The following is a 20,676-nucleotide window of genomic DNA, read 5'->3' as shown; positions in this document are numbered from 1 at the left end:
TTGCATTTCTTAAAAACCATCAAATGGTCGTTTTATCACATCACTGCCATGCAAAATTAATCGAATATTTGGCAATGAGTATAAAAAATATGTAACTAATTCACATTGCTAGTAGTCAGAGTAATTTATTCACGTAAGTCATTTAGTAATATTTAGGCATAGAAATGGTTAACCGGTTTTAACAAATTTTAGACGGTTAAAGAAACTCGGTTTTACTGAAATATCTCCGTAAGTCCGAAGCACGCTATATCATGCAGTATGAATGACCACGAAACTATCTCGATCAGTGAATAATAATTTGTAGCCATGCCGGGATAAGATCAGTAGTTACTAATAGTCACACTAAAGGTCAAACGGGTCCGTATAATCCATATAATAACGATTAACCGATAATTATTATCAGCTTTGACAATAAAACCTAGCAGCCAAAATATTCAATACCTAGCCCACCACAACAATATCAGTACCGCATTCGTTATAAAAAACGAGATTATAAGGCCATTTCAGCATTGTTTGACGACGAGCTGGTTGCCATGAATCAAACTACAACAAAAATTTGATAAAAATTAGATAATAAAGTATTCTATATTATTGGGATTTAATTTAATAGGAAACAATTTATTAGATAATTTTATTGACTACTGCAATTCGACGTAAAACACCATTTTCGTGAAATATTGATATCATTCGAGAGATCTAATTTCGGGTTTTATTTTAGAGTCTTTCCCGATGGTGGAATTTTTTTTTATTTTTTGATATTTTTAGATGAGGTACTATGTAATATGAGTATGTAATTTTTTGAGGAACAAACCATAGGATCAATTTCAATTTACAATTGAAATTTGACGTGGAACACAATTACCGCGGAATATTGATAACGGCCGAGTGTGCTCATTTTGACTTTAATTTTAAAGTCTTTTCTGACGGTAGAATTTTTTTATTTTTTAATATTTTCTAAATTAATTAGTACGTAATATGACTATTCAATTTTTTGAGGAACAAACCATAGGATCATTTCCAATTTACAATTGAAATTTGACGTAGAACACCATTACCGTGAAATATTGATAACGGTCGAGTATGCTAATTTTGACTTTAATTTTAAAGTCTTTCCCAACGATAAAATTTTTTTATTTTCCAATATATTTCAAATGAAATACTATGTAATATGACTATCAAATTTTTTGAGGAACAAACCATAGGATCATTTTCAATTTATAATTAAAATTTGACGTGGAACACCTTTACCGCGAATGTTGATAATGGTTGAGTGTGCTAATTTTGACTTTAATTTTAAAAGTTTTCCCGACGGTAAAATTTTTTTATTTTTCAACATTTTTTAGATGAAATAATATGTAATATGACTATTAAATTTTTTGAGGAACAAACCATAGGATCATTTTTAATTCACAATTAAAATTTGACGTAGAACACCATTACCGTGAAATATTAATAACGGTCGAGTATGCTAATTTTAACTTTAATTTTAAAGTCTTTCCCGACGGTAAAATTTTTTTATTTTTTAATATATTTTAAATGAAATACTATGTAATATGACTATCAAATTTTTTGAGGAACAAACCATAGGATCATTTTCAATTTACAATTAAAATTTGACGTGGAACACCTTTACCGCGAATGTTGATAACGGTTGAGTGTGCTAATTTTGACTTTAATTTTAAAATCTTTCCCGACAGTAGAATTTTTTTATTTTCTGATATTTTTGAGATGAATTACAATGTATTATGAATATTCAATTTTTTGAGGAACAAACCATAGGATCATTTCCAATTTACAATTGAAATTTGACGTAGAACACCATTACCGTGAAATATTGATAACGGTCGAGTGTGCTAATTTTGACTTCAATTTTAAAGTCTTTCCCGACGGTAAAATTTTTTTATTTTTTAATATATTTTAAATGAAATACTATGTAATATGACTCTTAAATTTTTTGAGGAACAAACCATAGGATCAATTTACAATCAAAATTTAACGTGGAACACTATTACCGCGAAATATTGATAATGGTTGAGTGTGCTAATTTTGACTTTAATTTTAAAGGTTTTCCCGACGGTAAAATTTTTTTATTTTTCAACATTTTTTAAATGAAATAATATGTAATATGACTATTAAATTTTTTGAGGAACAAACCATAGGATCATTTTTAATTCACAATTAAAATTTGACGTAGAACACCATTACCATGAAATATTGATAACGGTCGAGTATGCTAATTTTAACTTTAATTTTAAAGTCTTTCCAGACGGTAAAATTTTTTTATTTTTTAATATATTTTAAATGAAATACTATGTAATATGACTATCAAATTTTTTGAGGAACAAACCATAGGATCATTTTCAATTTACAATTAAAATTTGACGTGGAACACCTTTACCGCGAATGTTGATAACGGTTGAGTGTGCTAATTTTGACTTTAATTTTAAAATCTTTCCCGACGGTAGAATTTTTTTATTTTCTGATATTTTTGAGATGAATTACAATGTATTATGAATATTCAATTTTTTGAGGAACAAACCATAGGATCATTTCCAATTTACAATTGAAATTTGACGTAGAACACCATTACCGTGAAATATTGATAACGGTCGAGTGTGCTAATTTTGACTTCAATTTTAAAGTCTTTCCCGACGGTAAAATTTTTTTATTTTTTAATATATTTTAAATGAAATACTATGTAATATGACTCTTAAATTTTTTGAGGAACAAACCATAAGATCAATTTACAATCAAAATTTAACGTGGAACACTATTACCGCGAAATATTGATAATGGTTGAGTGTGCTAATTTTGACTTTAATTTTAAAGGTTTTCCCGACGGTAAAATTTTTTTATTTTTCAACATTTTTTAAATGAAATAATATGTAATATGACTATTAAATTTTTTGAGGAACAAACCATAGGATCATTTTTAATTCACAATTAAAATTTGACGTAGAACACCATTACCGTGAAATATTGATAACGGTCGAGTATGCTAATTTTAACTTTAATTTTAAAGTCTTTCCCGACGGTAAAATTTTTTTATTTTTCAATATATTTTAAATGAAATACTATGTAATATGACTATCAAATTTTTTGAGGAACAAACCATAGGATCATTTTCAATTTACAATTAAAATTTGACATGGAACACCTTTACCGCGAATGTTGATAACGGTTGAGTGTGCTAATTTTAACTTTAATTTTAAAATCTTTCCCGACGGTAGAATTTTTTTTATTTTCTGATATTTTTGAGATGAATTACAATGTATTATGAATATTCAATTTTTTGAGGAACAAACCATAGGATCATTTCCAATTTACAATTGAAATTTGACGTAGAACACCATTACCGTGAAATATTGATAACGGTCGAGTGTGCTAATTTTGACTTCAATTTTAAAGTCTTTCCCGACGGTAAATTTTTTTTATTTTTTAATATATTTTAGATGAAATACTATGTAATATAACTCTTAAATTTTTTGAGGAACAAACCATAGGATCAATTTACAATCAAAATTTGACGTGGGACACTATTACCGCGAAATATTGATAATGGTTGAGTGTGCTAATTTTGACTTTAATTTTAAAGGTTTTCCCGACGGTAAAATTTTTTTATTTTTCAACATTTTTTAGATGAAATAATATGTAATATGACTATTAAATTTTTTGTGGAACAAACCATAGGATCATTTTCAATTCACAATTAAAATTTGACGTAGAACACCATTACCGTGAAATGTTGATAACGGTCGAGTGTGCTAATTTTGACTTTAATTTTAAAGTCTTTCCCGACGGTAAAATTTTTTTATTTTTCAATATATTTTAAATGAAATACTATGTAATATGACTATTAAATTTTTTGAGGAACAAACCATAGGATCATTTTCAATTTACAATTAAAATTTGACGTGGAACACCTTTACCGCGAATGTTGATAATGGTTGAGTGTGCTAATTTTGACTTTAATTTTATATTCTTTCCCGACGGTAGAATTTTTTTATTTTCTGATATTTTTGAGATGAATTACAATGTAATATAACTATTCAATTTTTTGAGGAACAAACCATAGGATCATTTCCAATTTACAATTGAAATTTGACGTAGAACACCATTACCGTGAAATGTTGATAACGGTCGAGTATGCTAATTTTAACTTTAATTTTAAAGTCTTTCCCAACGGTAAAATTTTTTTATTTTTCAACATTTTTTAAAAGAAATAATATGTAATATGACTATTAAATTTTTTGAGGAACAAACCATAGGATCATTTTTAATTCACAATTAAAATTTGACGTGGAACACCTTTACCGTGAAATATTGATAACGGTCGAGTATGCTAATTTTGACTTTAATTTTAAAATCTTTCCCGACGGTAGAATTTTTTTATTTTCTGATATTTTTGAGATGAATTACAATGTATTATGAATATTCAATTTTTTTAGGAACAAACCATAGGATCATTTCCAATTTACAATTGAAATTTGACGTAGAACACCATTACCGTGAAATATTGATAACGGTCGAGTGTGCTAATTTTGACTTTAATTTTAAAGTCTTTCCCGACGGTAAAATTTTTTTATTTTTTAATATATTTTAGATGAAATACTATGTAATATAACTCTTAAATTTTTTGAGGAACAAACCATAGGATCAATTTACAATCAAAATTTGACGTGGGACACTATTACCGCGAAATATTGATAATGGTTGAGTGTGCTAATTTTGACTTTAATTTTAAAGGTTTTCCCGACGGTAAATTTTTTTTATTTTTCAACATTTTTTAGATGAAATAATATGTAATATGACTATCAAATTTTTTGAGGAACAAACCATAGGATCATTTTCAATTTACAATTGAAATTTGACGTAGAACACCATTACCGTGAAATGTTGATAACGGTCGAGTGTGCTAATTTTGACTTTAATTTTAAAGTCTTTCCCGACGGTAAAACTTTTTTATTTTTCAATATATTTTAGATGGAATACTATGTAATATGACTCTCAAATTTTTTGAGGAACAAACCATAGGATCAATTTAAAATTAAAATTTAACGTGGAACACTACTACCGCGAAATATTGATAACGGTTGAGTGTGCTAATTTTGACTTTAATTTTAAAGTCTTTCCCAACGGTAAAATTTTTTTATTTTTCAATATATTTTAAATGAAATACTATGTAATATAACTCTTAAATTTTTTGAGGAACAAACCATAGGATCAATTTACAATCAAAATTTGACGTGGGACACTATTACCGCGAAATATTGATAATGGTTGAGTGTGCTAATTTTGACTTTAATTTTAAAGGTTTTCCCGACGGTAAAATTTTTTTATTTTTCAACATTTTTTAGATGAAATAATATGTAATATGACTATTAAATTTTTTGAGGAACAAACCATAGGATCATTTTCAATTCACAATATAAATTTGACGTAGAACACCATTACCGTGAAATGTTGATAACGGTCGAGTGTGCTAATTTTGACTTTAATTTTAAAGTCTTTCCCGACGGTAAAATTTTTTTATTTTTCAATATATTTTAAATGAAATACTATGTAATATGACTATCAAATTTTTTGAGGAACAAACCATAGGATCATTTTCAATTTACAATTAAAATTTGACGTGGAACACCTTTACCGCGAATGTTGATAACGGTTGAGTGTGCTAATTTTGACTTTAATTTTAAATTCTTTCCCGACGGTAGAATTTTTTTATTTTCTGATATTTTTGAGATGAATTACAATGTAATATGACTATTCAATTTTTTGAGGAACAAACCATAGGATCATTTTTAATTCACAATTAAAATTTGACGTAGAACACCATTACCGTGAAATATTAATAACGGTCGAGTATGCTAATTTTAACTTTAATTTTAAAGTCTTTCCCGACGGTAAAATTTTTTTATTTTTTAATATATTTTAAATGAAATACTATGTAATATGACTATCAAATTTTTTGAGGAACAAACCATAGGATCATTTTCAATTTACAATTAAAATTTGACGTGGAACACCTTTACCGCGAATGTTGATAACGGTTGAGTGTGCTAATTTTGACTTTAATTTTAAAATCTTTCCCGACGGTAGAATTTTTTTATTTTCTGATATTTTTGAGATGAATTACAATGTATTATGAATATTCAATTTTTTGAGGAACAAACCATAGGATCATTTCCAATTTACAATTGAAATTTGACGTAGAACACCATTACCGTGAAATATTGATAACGGTCGAGTGTGCTAATTTTGACTTTAATTTTAAAGTCTTTCCCGACGGTAAAATTTTTTTATTTTTTAATATATTTTAGATGAAATACTATGTAATATAACTCTTAAATTTTTTGAGGAACAAACCATAGGATCAATTTACAATCAAAATTTGACGTGGGACACTATTACCGCGAAATATTGATAATGGTTGAGTGTGCTAATTTTGACTTTAATTTTAAAGGTTTTCCCGACGGTAAATTTTTTTTATTTTTCAACATTTTTTAGATGAAATAATATGTAATATGACTATTAAATTTTTTGAGGAACAAACCATAGGATCATTTTCAATTCACAATTAAAATTTGACGTAGAACACCATTACCGTGAAATGTTGATAACGGTCGAGTGTGCTAATTTTGACTTTAATTTTAAAGTCTTTCCCGACGGTAAAATTTTTTTATTTTTCAATATATTTTAAATGAAATACTATGTAATATGACTATCAAATTTTTTGAGGAACAAACCATAGGATCATTTTCAATTTACAATTAAAATTTGACGTGGAACACCTTTACCGCGAATGTTGATAACGGTTGAGTGTGCTAATTTTGACTTTAATTTTAAATTCTTTCCCGACGGTAGAATTTTTTTATTTTCTGATATTTTTGAGATGAATTACAATGTAATATGACTATTCAATTTTTTGAGGAACAAACCATAGGATCATTTCCAATTTACAATTGAAATTTGACGTAGAACACCATTACCGTGAAATGTTGATAACGGTCGAGTGTGCTAATTTTGACTTTAATTTTAAAGTCTTTCCCGACGGTAAAACTTTTTTATTTTTCAATATATTTTAGATGGAATACTATGTAATATGACTCTCAAATTTTTTGAGGAACAAACCATAGGATCAATTTAAAATTAAAATTTAACGTGGAACACTATTACCGCGAAATATTGATAACGGTTGAGTGTGCTAATTTTGACTTTAATTTTAAAGTCTTTCCCGACGGTAAAATTTTTTTATTTTTCAATATATTTTAAATGAAATACTATGTAATATAACTCTTAAATTTTTTGAGGAACAAACCATAGGATCAATTTACAATCAAAATTTGACGTGGGACACTATTACCGCGAAATATTGATAATGGTTGAGTGTGCTAATTTTGACTTTAATTTCAAAGGTTTCCCGACGGTAAAATTTTTTTATTTTTCAACATTTTTTAGATGAAATAATATGTAATATGACTATTAAATTTTTTGAGGAACAAACCATAGGATCATTTTCAATTCACAATATAAATTTGACGTAGAACACCATTACCGTGAAATGTTGATAACGGTCGAGTGTGCTAATTTTGACTTTAATTTTAAAGTCTTTCCCGACGGTAAAATTTTTTTATTTTTCAATATATTTTAAATGAAATACTATGTAATATGACTATCAAATTGTTTGAGGAACAAACCATAGGATCATTTTCAATTTACAATTAAAATTTGACGTGGAACACCTTTACCGCGAATGTTGATAACGGTTGAGTGTGCTAATTTTGACTTTAATTTTAAATTCTTTCCCGACGGTAGAATTTTTTTATTTTCTGATATTTTTGAGATGAATTACAATGTAATATGACTATTCAATTTTTTGAGGAACAAACCATAGGATCATTTCCAATTTACAATTGAAATTTGACGTAGAACACCATTACCGTGAAATGTTGATAACGGTCGAGTGTGCTAATTTTGACTTTAATTTTAAAGTCTTTCCCGACGGTAAAACTTTTTTATTTTTCAATATATTTTAGATGGAATACTATGTAATATGACTCTCAAATTTTTTGAGGAACAAACCATAGGATCAATTTAAAATTAAAATTTAACGTGGAACACTATTACCGCGAAATATTGATAACGGTTGAGTGTGCTAATTTTGACTTTAATTTGAAAGTCTTTCCCGACGGTAAAATTTTTTATTTTTTAATATATTTTAGATGAAATACTATGTAATATGACTCTTAAATTTTTCGAGGAACAAACCATAGCATCATTTTCAATTTACAAATAAAATTTAACGTGGAACACTATTACCGCGAAATATTGATAATGGTTGAGTGTGCTAATTTTGACTTTAATTTTAAAGTCTTTCCCGACGGTAGAATTTTTTTATTTTTCAATATTTTTTAGATGAAATACTATGTAATATAACTGTTAAATTTTTTGAGGAACAAACCATAGGATCATTTTCAATTCACAATTAAAATTTGACGTGGAACACCATTACCGTGAAATATTGATAACGGTCGAGTGTGCTAATTTTGACTTTAATTTTAAAGTCTTTCCCGACGGTAAAATTTTTTTATTTTTCAATATATTTTAAATGAAATACTATGTAATATGACTATCAAATTTTTTGAGGAACAAACCATAGGATCATTTTCAATTTACAATTAAAATTTGACGTGGAACACCTTTACCGCGAATGTTGATAACGGTTGAGTGTGCTAATTTTGACTTTAATTTTAAATTCTTTCCCGACGGTAGAATTTTTTTATTTTCTGATATTTTTGAGATGAATTACAATGTAATATGACTATTCAATTTTTTGAGGAACAAACCATAGGATCATTTCCAATTTACAATTGAAATTTGACGTAGAACACCATTACCGTGAAATATTGATAACGGTCGAGTGTGCTAATTTTGACTTTAATTTTAAAGTCTTTCCCGACGGTAAAATTTTTTTATTTTACAATATATCTTAGATGAAATACTATGTAATGAGACTATTCAATTTTTTAAGGAACAAACCATAGGATCATTTTCAATTTACAATTGAAATTTGACGTTGAACACCATTACCGCGAAATATTAATAACGGTCGAGTGTGCTAATTTTGATTTCAAATTTGAAGTCTTTCTCTACGGTAAAATTTTTTGAAATTTGTAAGATCATATACTGTATATTATGATAATTTAATTCCGTGGTAAACATTTCGTTGATTTCTTTTCGATGAACTGTTGAATTTCGACATCAAAAGCCTTCGAGACAATGTGTATCTGCTGGTGAAATGTTTTCATCATGTTTATTTTTTATTATACAAGATGTATTTGTGCAAATCAATTATGGTTTATTCATAACTACATTTTTTTTCATAAAAAGAACAGACACTTAGCTTAAATTTCAATTTTCTTATTTTTGAGTTTCGACGGTCAATTTCAGGCTTGTTTACCGTCATATCTGGTAACACTGGTTAGAGATATTATTGTTCAGTTGATTTTGAATCATTTTCCCGGCATTTGTGGCCATTTTGTGCTATCAATTGCCGGACTCTGAGAGGTTCTGGTGCTGAGGTAAACGTGGATATATGTAATTTAGTAATCTGTGAGCGTTTAGGATGCCTTAACTTACCGTATAACACTGTCAGAACGCCAGCCCACACTCGTGTGACGCTAGCCCACACTCGTAGGATGCCAGCCCACACTCGTGTGACGCTAGCCCACACTCGTGAGACGCTAGCCCACACTCGTTTTTGACAGGCCATACTAGGGGTAACTGGTCCGTGCTTGGTATTGCATTTGCGCTGTGTATATCCAATATGGTCTCTATATTGTCATAGCCACCAAGTTTTTATGTATTAACGTTTATAAAGTGGTAAAATAGTTGGTTAACCCCTTGACGTCAGGCTAAGTGTGGGCTGAGCGAGTGTGGGCTGGGGTAACTTTGGTGACCCGATGTACCAATACTAGCACTATAGGTAGACTTACCATAATATTAATTTCTTGGGCATAATCCGGGACAAACTCAAAACTATGAATGAAATAACTGGACGAAAGGCCGGCGGCCTGAGCTTTGCAAATTTTTATTCCATATTTATATCTATAAGCTTTAATATTGCATTACTCTACAGAATCTCAAGTTCTAGATTACTTTCAGCATAATATGACTCAAACAAAACCAAATGAAAGTTATTATGCCTTCTCCAACTCCAAGCATAATAAGGCTTCTGATGCAGCAATTGCTGTAGTTTCATTGGAGTCAATAGAATAATGACGAAATGAACGTCACTCATTATTCCCTAGCCAAAGGATTTCTAAAGCTATGCGCGATATTTTACTCAACCTAATAAGCTAAAAAATTAAGATATAAGCCTCGAGTTAAAGTTATGCCTTTTGGGACGGAATTATTCATAATTTTGCATAAGGTCGGAGTTAATTTTGAAAATTTCACTAAAGTAAAATTACGGGACATTTTGCTAACCGGGACGGGACACCGGGACAGACGTTTAAACCGGGATGTATGGTTGGTCTAACTATAGGCCCTAGTCTAATCTTACTCAAGGACATGAAGACATAAATTGCCCAATTTCTTGTGAGAATTGAATTTGAGCGGAACTTTTACACAAGCTGAATCTTCTAAAACATCCTTGCGAGACTTTTTGAATATTTGAATATTTTGCGCAACAGAAAATCATCCTAGTAAAAATCGATACTTTTAACTATCATTATCAAAATTATTTGCCACGAAGCAAGAAAAGGTATAAATTATATTTATTTAGTGAAGAGTAAATTTGACAAATTGCCATGTTTTGCTATACAACTTTGGAATTTGTATCTTGGAAATTGGTGTCCTAAAAGTAATAATAATATTTAATATTTGATCTAAACTAATCGCAAATAATATTGTAACATTTACCGCCTGGCTTTTGGTTTACATCATTTTTTGGGAAAACTCACAGGTCATAATATAATGTAAAATAAAGCAAGGCATTTCTATAAAATATTAATAAAGATTGCTGCAATCACGTTATCAGAATATCGCCACTAAGTCGCTGCTGTTCTGAATATGCCACTTGAGATTACCATGTTTGCTGATTTCACATTTTTTTTTTTTCGCAAAGGTATGCAAGTAATATCAAACCAGTGATTTCCACGTGGGAGAAAACGCTCATATTTGAATATTAAATTAGAAACCTGAAATAAAAAAATTGACGCGTGGTGATGAAGAGGCAGAAACCGCAACCTATTGTCAGATCCTGCTAAATTCTAATCCTCCGGATTCGGTATTCTGAATTGCCCATCCCTAACTATGATGGACCTATTATTAAGCTAACCAATGTTATTAAGTATATTCAATCAATTATTATCATACTTAATTGAATGAAAAACATTTCTTGGGATTCTTCACGGATCTTTGTAGCTTATTAATAAATAATAACTTCGCAGAATGGCAAAAATATGCATGAAAAATTAATTATAATCGGGCAGTTTACCACACATATTATGTCCGTAGATTGCTATGGTATTTAAAAGCAGTGGTTCTCAAACAGTTGGGAGTGCCCCGCTAGAGGTTAGTTGGAGTGCAGCTACTGTATAGCCTCACTTATGAGCCAATCTCACGTATAAGCCGACCTTCTAAAAACGACTTTATTAAAATAGTAAATTTATAAAAATTTGCGTATAAGCCGACTCTCCAAATCGTAACATGCTGTAAGCAACTATTACAGTCGATGATGTTCAATTCAAATTTAATATTCAAATATTGCTATTCGCTATCTTCTAGTATCGTTTTCAGTGTTTATATTAATAGGGCATATTGCACACACATTTTGATTGAGAACATTTTTCGATTTTTATGTTTAATCGTATTCGTATTCGAAGACAGCCCCTTACGGCACGACTAAATTACTGTCGACATGAGAGGATTTAAATGAGCACCGACTTGAAGTACTTACAACACATCGAGGATGTTTTTGATTGAAAATATTTTACAATTATTTTTGTATTTTTAACATAGTCAAGATATCATGGGTGACCACGACAATAAATTTAGAAGCAAATTGTGTCGTAATTCATTGTTTTCATCAATAGTGACCGAGCATACCGGGAAATCTTTGCATTTTCAGCCTATGAAATAGCTCTTAAATATTATTTAGTATCTATGGCCGATGTTATTTGTTAGCCTGGCGCCATTGATGATAATATCGTTCAGTTTAGGTTTGCGGTATTAGTTTATGAAAAGTAACTCGGCTTATATGCAATTATATACGGTAATTAAAAATGAATATATTTGTTAGATTTCGATATTTACGTTCTATCCACATATTTTCAATGTGTTATCTTGTTATTTTTGAGTTTGACAGAAGACTTGACGAATTTTATAAATGAGGTGCGATTTTAAAGGTTTGAGAACTTCTGATGTCTTTGCTTTCTAATTAAGCGAATTAGATAAGTATCTGACTCCAAAAACAGAATATATAGTAGGTTACGTGTTCAATTTGAGATATCTGTTAATTTTATATAACAGTAAGGATCTGACCCATTTGCCTGTAAAGATTTTTATTTCCACAGATAATATATCACAATAAATTGACTTACAATAAAACACACTCACAATCGTGAAAACCAAGTCGGTGATGAATTAGCATTGTTGCATCGAACGAATTGAAATAGAAAAGCCGGTTGCTGTATCGAACGAATTGAAATAGAAAAGCCGGTTGCTGTATCGAACGAATTGAAATAGAAAAGCCGGTTGCTGTATCGAACGAATTGAAATAAAAAAGCCGGGCAAACCACGATCAAAATGTCTATTTAAACGGTAACATCTTTTTCATCTCGCTCGCCAAAAACGGTACCTTTCTTTATTATCCAAAAATCTCGTTTCCCACGGAGCAATTTTTGCTCATATCTAGAATGTTCGGTACCCTTCTTACAATAATTACACTTGTTTATAGGTTACCTGACATGGGAAATGTCCATTTTCTCATACACGAGAAAGATCTAGACTCAATATTTCGAATGATCTAGAAAGATCCCTTCAATATTTCGGTTGTTTATGGGTCACCCGACATGGGAAAATATCCATTTTCTCATACACGAGAAAGACTAGAAAGATCTCTTCAATATTTCGATTACGTCAATTATTATATAGAATTTGACTTCCATTATCCAAATTATTGGTTAATTTGTTACAGAACCAATGTTTTAGAGTCTTATTAATGCAAGACACGATAATGCAATACCTAGGTGCTGGTATCGGTCATATATGACAAGTGGGCAGTATTTATCGCTTCATTTCAGAGCACTAGCTGAAAAAGTCTTCACTATTACTCAAGATCTCATTACCCTTCTACATTTTATGCTCACAGTTGATTTATTTTTTAGTACAAAGAGAGTGGGCCATTCTAACAGAAGAGTAGCAGCCCAGATAGACAGAAGACCATGATCGGATGATAATAACCTCAACTCAACATTTTATGAACATCTGACTTGTTCATTACAAAATACCTTGTGTGATGATATGGCGATGGGAAGGTAATTTATATTTAGTATTTGATGACGGATTCTAGAGAGTGACATGATTTTACTGATATTGGAGTAAAGAGTCAAAATTTCAAACTTTTGGTGAAGACATGAATTTGTAATTGCTGAAAGAAACTGAAAAAAAGCATTGATTCCACAGTCATTATTTGATAGACAATTCAACAAATTTGTAATTGAGAGCCAAAGTAAGTTCTAATTTAATTCAAACGCGGATGGGTTCGAACCAGAGGTCTACAACCTATGGTGCCGGCATAATTAATAGAGCAATGGTTCTCCACATTAGCTCCGTGGCACTCAAAGATTCTGCCAATACAGTCCGCAAGGGTCCGCAAGTTTAATTTCAAATCCGAGAGTCTAAATTAATATATGTATCTTGCTTATAAATTATCAAATATACATTAGGTTTGCTACTACACCTCGAAGACCATTTTGTTTTGCCAGTTTTATAATTGCCTATTTACTGTTTATATCAGCGGTTTCCAAACTTTTTGTTCGTGCGGCACCAAATTTTTCAGGAAAAAACTCATGTTTTTTAGCTTACCGCACCCTTTCACAATATATGCTGATTTTAAATTAGTATGCCATACAAAAGAGAGAGGATGTTAAGCTTTATTGTTTTCTGCAAAATAGTTATCCTCAAATCAATTCAAATACTATCATTTATTGAATTACCCTGTTATCCCCAAAATAGAAATTGCACTATCAGTACTATTTGATGAGTACAGTATTTCCGGATATTAGGGCAATTTACAAGACCTACCGGTACCTAATTTATCAAACTGATTTACTGAAAACTGAAAATAACGGGAGTCAAAATTGACCAGAGTGGTAGCTAAAAATACGCTCATGAAAATGCATAACTCTGTACTTTCTTGTTACTCATTTCATAGAAAGTTTGCCTGACTTGATAGTAGAAGATGAACGAGAGGGCCTTTACAGTTGCGCAATTTTCACGCAACACTTGAAATTGAAAAAAAAAAATGAGGAACATACTCAATTTTTGACGCTGCCATGTCTACAAAATTTTTTTGCCGCGACTGCTAAGTTTCTTGTCGAATAATACTCCAACGCACAAGTGGTAAAATGAGACACCTATCGCAATGCTTCCCAATCGGGGAAGAATTCTGCCCAAGGGAGGAAATTTGCTTTTTTATATATATAGTAAGCACTTCGAATTGTGTAGCACAAATATTCAGTTTATTATGATAAATCACGTAAACTGTACAAAAATGGGACTGGAAAGCGGCTCATTATAGATTCAATAAATAATATAGAATTCGTAGAGAGAGAGGACGGGTTCCAAAATAGGTAAATGGGGAAGTCAATGAAAGGGTACTGAACCACAAACTCATAGTCAAAATTAAAATGCATGCTGTAGTGTCAACAGATAATATATCACATTGGTAAGAGTGTTCTGAAGTGGGAGACCTTAGTTTGGAATTAGTCACCCCAAAGCCTCAAATATTGGTTTCCATTGTTTCTCGTTTATAATTTTTCCGGTTATATACAAATTTATTTTTTTCATCGAGATTTTATAGAAAAAAGTTGCACATTAAATTATGTTATCCCGCGACCCCCTCAAAAAATGCGACACCCAGGTTGGGAACCACTGACAATTATACACCAGTTAAATGTCCAATATCGTCAGATACTCTTAGTAACCTTAATCTTAATGTTGATATTGTTATTATTTTATTACTGCCTGTAGTTCTTAATGTGTACGGATGAATAATAATGCTTTAGGAAACATTGATTTATCGTGACAAATGTTATTATAAACGGGAATCACTTTCGTACAATATAAGATTCCGTTTTGGATTTTTAAAACCTATTTAAAACTTCATTTTTTCGTATTTTTAGTGAGAACGTCTTCAGTCAGACATGATTGTCTATCCAGTAATTGCAATATTTCTGTTTGCAATACATTACAGTACAGCATTTATTGAATTACAGGTAACTAAAATAACTTTTCTTTGTTTGATTATCTATGTATTACTCTCTGTTTGATATCTGTCTATCTGATACTTCTGTGACCAAACTATTCTTCTATCCAAACATTTATAAAGCTGGAAAGTTGTTTAGGATACATTGCATCTCTTGCTTCAAAAAGATTCTGTATGAAAAGCCACTTAAACATAGAATTATGTTTGAATTGGTGTGAATTTAATATTGATGATATAGTTTAGTCTCCAAATTTTTTACACTGCAGATAATATTTGTCTTGGACCCAAAATTTCTGGACTCTAGTATTCAATAGGGCTGTGTAGTTGACTCGTATTCTCAAAATTTTTAAACAGAGCCCGGTTTTGAATTCTCTAGAGTTGGAAGTTGAAATTTAAAATTTCTGACACGTGTATAATGCACTTAGTTGATTATTTTAAGCACTACAAATTAAAGGAGACTTGCATACGCCGAAGTTGATTTTCTCCTAAAATGGAGTGTTTGACTTTCAATAAGAATGTAAATGAAGTTTTATCTCATAAGGGGCTTGAGTGATAAAAGAAAATACGTTCCAATCTCATTGGATTACAATCTACAGTTTTCTTGCATAAATGCAGCATTCGCTAATGATAGTTTTCTTCAGTCGAAGAATGAATATCAGTCTGATATATCACTATGCCGCATTTTTTCAACGCTACCACAATTGGCAAGTCTTTATTACCAGCAACAAATCATGTATTTTAAATATTTCATTTTTGTCTAGTTCTATTTACATATCTCAATTATACCGAATCTATACAGAAACGAGCATTATTATCAGCACTGACCAACTTCAATCAAGTATCCTAAACATGATTGAAAGTATGACTGTGGTAAATTATGTTGGTGGTGATATTGAGGTGATAACAAACACAATAATATGGTTTTGACCATAAAAGCATGGCGAACTGTCTGTAAATTGACGCCTTATTGCCTTATTTCATTAATGCCTTCCTTACCAAAACAATTTATATTCGATACATATTGCAGACTCTGGTGCCAGTTACTGATAGTCATCAGCCTTAAACTTCTGAGTTCACATAACATCACATTACTCATGTATACTGTGCTCACGTTTCGACTTTTTTTACTAAATATGTTGTCGGAAATGTACAAGATTCAATGTTGATGCCATATTTTCTAGTCATCATATTCATAGTAAAGGTTAGTATAGTATCTTCAGACTCTTTGAAATCAATTCATATACCTGTATACCTGAATAATCTACTATTTCCAATACATTCTAAATTATTATTTTCGAATATAAAATATCCAATATATTCTGAAATAAAATTAAGTAATATAATAATTAAGTAATTTGCATAACATAAAAGCCCAAAGTCTGTAAAATCGTATTTCAACGCAAAACACCATAAAATATTTTGTGGATACGCGTATGCATTGCCGTACTCGGTCATATATTTTTGGACTGATGTGTACCGTCCACATCCACTTGCAGTCAATATACAGGAGTACTTGTAGTCTTAGATGGTATAAAAATTTGGGTCGTGTGAAAAAAGGTCCAGGAACCATTGCTATATCTGACAAGTGAGCTGTAGTTCGCCTCATATCAGAGCTCTAGTGGAAAAAAGCTTCAATCAGCAATGTTTCTATAGACCCCCTCCACCAAAAAGGTGAAAAACCACTGCTCTAAACTTAAATTTTATAGATGTTTTTTCAACTACTCTACTCACTCAACTACTTAATTGAAATTTTACTTTTTTTCATGAGGTTTATCATTTTTGCGCTCTTGCTTTCAACCTAATAACAATTTGTTTTTGTCTGTTGTTTGTCTCTGTGATCCGAATCGTATTTTTGAAGAGAGTTTGATCAGTAAATCGTATAATTCAGTTCAAATTTGTAATGACTTGATTTATATTTTTTTAGATGGGGCAAACTGGTCTAACCTGGTGATTGTTTTATTATGGCATCAGGTTGTATGAATGCGAAAGGCGGAGGAAGGATGTCATATTTCAAAAGTTCTAACTATGAAGAAAACCTTGGATCAACCTACTTTATCTGTAGATCTACTGTTCTATTCCAGGAAAGTTTGAATTTTGTGCAGCTGCTGAAAGATAATGAAAGTCATTGATGGAGTTCTATATTGGGTGTTTTATCGTCTGCACCTGTAGGAAAATCATTCTAATTGTGCTTGAAATATACAGACAACTCCACGAGTTGTGTATGAATGAACGTTACATGATGAAATTGTTGAACTGTTCAATAATGCCCCATCTGAACCCTTCGAATTTGCCAGGGATCAATCAGGAAATCTGCTGTTTGGCAGAAATGAAATTTCAATGTAACTGTCAAATCTTTGTTTTTTAATGTGGGGGATTTTGTATGGTATTTTTTATCCATGTAAGAATAGGTTGGTCAACTGGTTGGGTGAGACCCTTTAAAGTGTTATATTTTTTTTCACATTTTGTTTATTATATCAAGAATGTTAATAATACTGGTAAACAGGGTTGTCCAAAACGATTCAAGTACCTTTCTGAATAATAGCCGCATTCAGCTGTCAGTGAGGTGTTTTGCCTCCTAAGTGAAATCTTTGAACAGTTTTCTGCGCTTTGTATTGTACTGACGATGAAATAGACCTGGCACTTTGATTGTTTGTTATCTTCGGTGTGAACGTGCACCTCATATTGTTGCACGATTGAGTGATTGACATAGCCGCTATTCCCCTGCAAGGCTTCTAATTTACGCATTCATTTCGATGACGTCGGAAAATTTAAACTTACGGTATGTAATGCCACAAGTGTTACGATACCAAATAAATTGTCGCAAGTCGGAATTATTGGGAAATATAATTCATACTTTTTCTCTCTTTTCTGCAAATAATTTTGATAATGATAGATAATAGTATAGACTTTTCACTAGGATGATTTTCTGTTGCGCAAAATGTTTAGATACCAGCACCTAAAATGCCTCGCTGTATTATTTTGATTTTGTTCAACTTATCTCATGGTTGCGTAAAATAACAAAAAATGAATGCCACGGCAATCAACATGAAAAGCTTTAAACTGCCTGATTATAATTAATTTTTAATTTGTATTTTCGTACCTACTACAATGTGAAAAACAAAACTACTCTAAAATATCACGACGATGTGCGGACATAAAATGTCTGGTGAATAGCCAGGTTGTACGTAACAGTTATTCCATTGTTTATTGTATGCAAACTTCTTTATACACTAAAATATGCTTTCCTTTATTTGAATTTATTTTCGAATGTATCCGATATTTCATATTCGAAAATAATAATTCCAAATGTATTGAAAATGTGAACTATTCGCCATTCGGTATTGGCCATCTCTGGGGTGGAAAATATAGGATTACTTATGTTGATCATCTTAGATGGTATTAATTTGCTTGATTTTGGCTTTGAGAATGGCAATATTGTTGATAGTAATGACATTATGGATGTAATGATATTCATATTTTAACCCTGGGGTTCGTACTAAGAGGACCAGAATAACCTGTTAAATATGACAACGTAATCATTCGTTGCTATGGCAGGTGTAGCGTAGTCCTGCCACTTGATTTATTTCCATTGTGATTTCATATTGTTTTATTTATAAGCTTATCGTGTAACTGTTTTTTGATTTTTTATATTTGTACAATTGATTATAACTCCGATGGGATTTTTGTTATTCACGTGTTATATGTCTTAGCTGGGATTTATACTGATATAGATTTGTAGTTACCGGTAGGCATTTTTTTTATTTTAGAGTAAATTTTTGGGTATACTTCCTGTGAAAAATCGGGTATTGTGCGGGGACTAAATTTGGTTCTTTTTTATTGTTTCATTTATTGCAATTGTATTGTATTATGTGCAGGGGTTTGCGGAAGCTGCGGTTTGACCAATGATTTAATTTGGGTATATTTGCTCGACTCCGTCACCTCTGTCTATGTGACATTTTTTATAATTTTTTTATTTCACTGCTTATGAGGTTGAGGTGTTTTTGTTTCTCTTTTTTATATCCGTTCAAATTTGTGCATTTCCAATGGGAAATGCACTTCCTTACCTGCTTATATCTCTGTTCAAATGAGATGAAGTATATATTTTTTTTTTAGAAAAGTTCTTGATTATTAAAAAACTGCTTTAAAAACACATCCATTTATCTCAAATTATACCTATTTCTAGTTTTGTAGAGAAATATGTCCCATTTTATAGTTGCTTTTGTGTCGTGACGAATATCCTACATATTATTTTCAAGTACTAGTTTATTGTATATTAAGCTGCCTTTCCTTTCTCCTCATCTAATAATCTATATTGCAGTAGCCACAAGGATACTTGAACGAGAAAGTATCATAATCTCATTCCACATTTCTTAGATTATAGTTGACCTGTATGAAATATTAACTATATACAGAAATAAGTTTTGGCTTTGACCCTTGGGCTAGAATCAAACAAAAATAAGTTTAAGCTTGACCCAACAGCCATAAGTTTTGGCTTAGACCCTTGGGCTAGGATCAAACAAAAATAAGTCTGGGCTAGACCCAACAGCAATAAGTTTTGGCTTAGACCCTTGGGCTAGGATCAAACAAAAATAAGTTTGGGCTAGACCCAACAGCAATAAGTTTTGGGTTAGACCCTTGGGCTAGGATCAAACAAAAATAAGTCTGTGCTAGACCCAACAGCAATAAGTTTTGGCTTAGACCCTTGGGCTAGACCCAACAGAAATAAGTTTTGGCTTAGACCCTTGGGCTAGGATCAAACAAAAACAAGTCTGTGCTAGACCCAACAGCAATAAGTTTTGGCTTAGATCTTTGGGTTAGGATCAAACAAAAATAAGTTTGGGCTAGACCCAACAAAAATAGGTTTTGGATTAGACCCTTGGGCTAGGATCAACATAAATAAGTTGGGCTAGGATCGAACAAAAGTAAGTTTGGGCTAGACCCAACAGCAATAAGTTTTGGCTTAGACCCTTGGGCTAGGATCAAACAAAAAAGTGTGGGCTAGACCCAACAGAAATAAGTTTTGGCTTAGACCCTTGGGCTAGGATCAAACAAAAATAAGTTTGGGCTAGACCCAACAGCAATAAGTTTTGGCTTAGACCCTTGGGCTAGGATCAAACAAAAATAAGTTTGGGCTAGATCCAACAGCAATAAGTTTTGGCTTAGACCCTTGGGCTAGGATCAAA

The 20,676-nt window shown here is 31.1% G+C and overlaps 1 protein-coding gene and 2 long non-coding RNA genes across 3 annotated transcripts in view; all 3 read left to right on the top strand.

Annotated features, from left to right (window-relative positions):
* LOC144428084 (S-phase kinase-associated protein 2-like) overlaps positions 1 to 20,676 on the top strand; it is a 97,222-nt gene that overhangs the window by 30,542 nt on the left and 46,004 nt on the right. The window lies entirely within an intron of this gene.
* LOC144428090 (uncharacterized) overlaps positions 1 to 20,676 on the top strand; it is a 90,572-nt gene that overhangs the window by 24,823 nt on the left and 45,073 nt on the right. The window lies entirely within an intron of this gene.
* LOC144428092 (uncharacterized) lies at positions 12,424 to 19,806 on the top strand. Its single transcript, XR_013478077.1, has 5 exons — positions 12,424 to 12,825; positions 13,392 to 13,541; positions 15,411 to 15,503; positions 16,521 to 16,694; positions 17,418 to 19,806. It is a non-coding gene; the product is annotated as an uncharacterized LOC144428092 (long non-coding RNA).

Source organism: Styela clava, chromosome 10 (assembly GCF_964204865.1).
Source record: "Styela clava chromosome 10, kaStyClav1.hap1.2, whole genome shotgun sequence".
Taxonomy (NCBI): domain Eukaryota; kingdom Metazoa; phylum Chordata; class Ascidiacea; order Stolidobranchia; family Styelidae; genus Styela; species Styela clava.
This window is presented reverse-complemented; position numbering and strand designations above follow the sequence as displayed.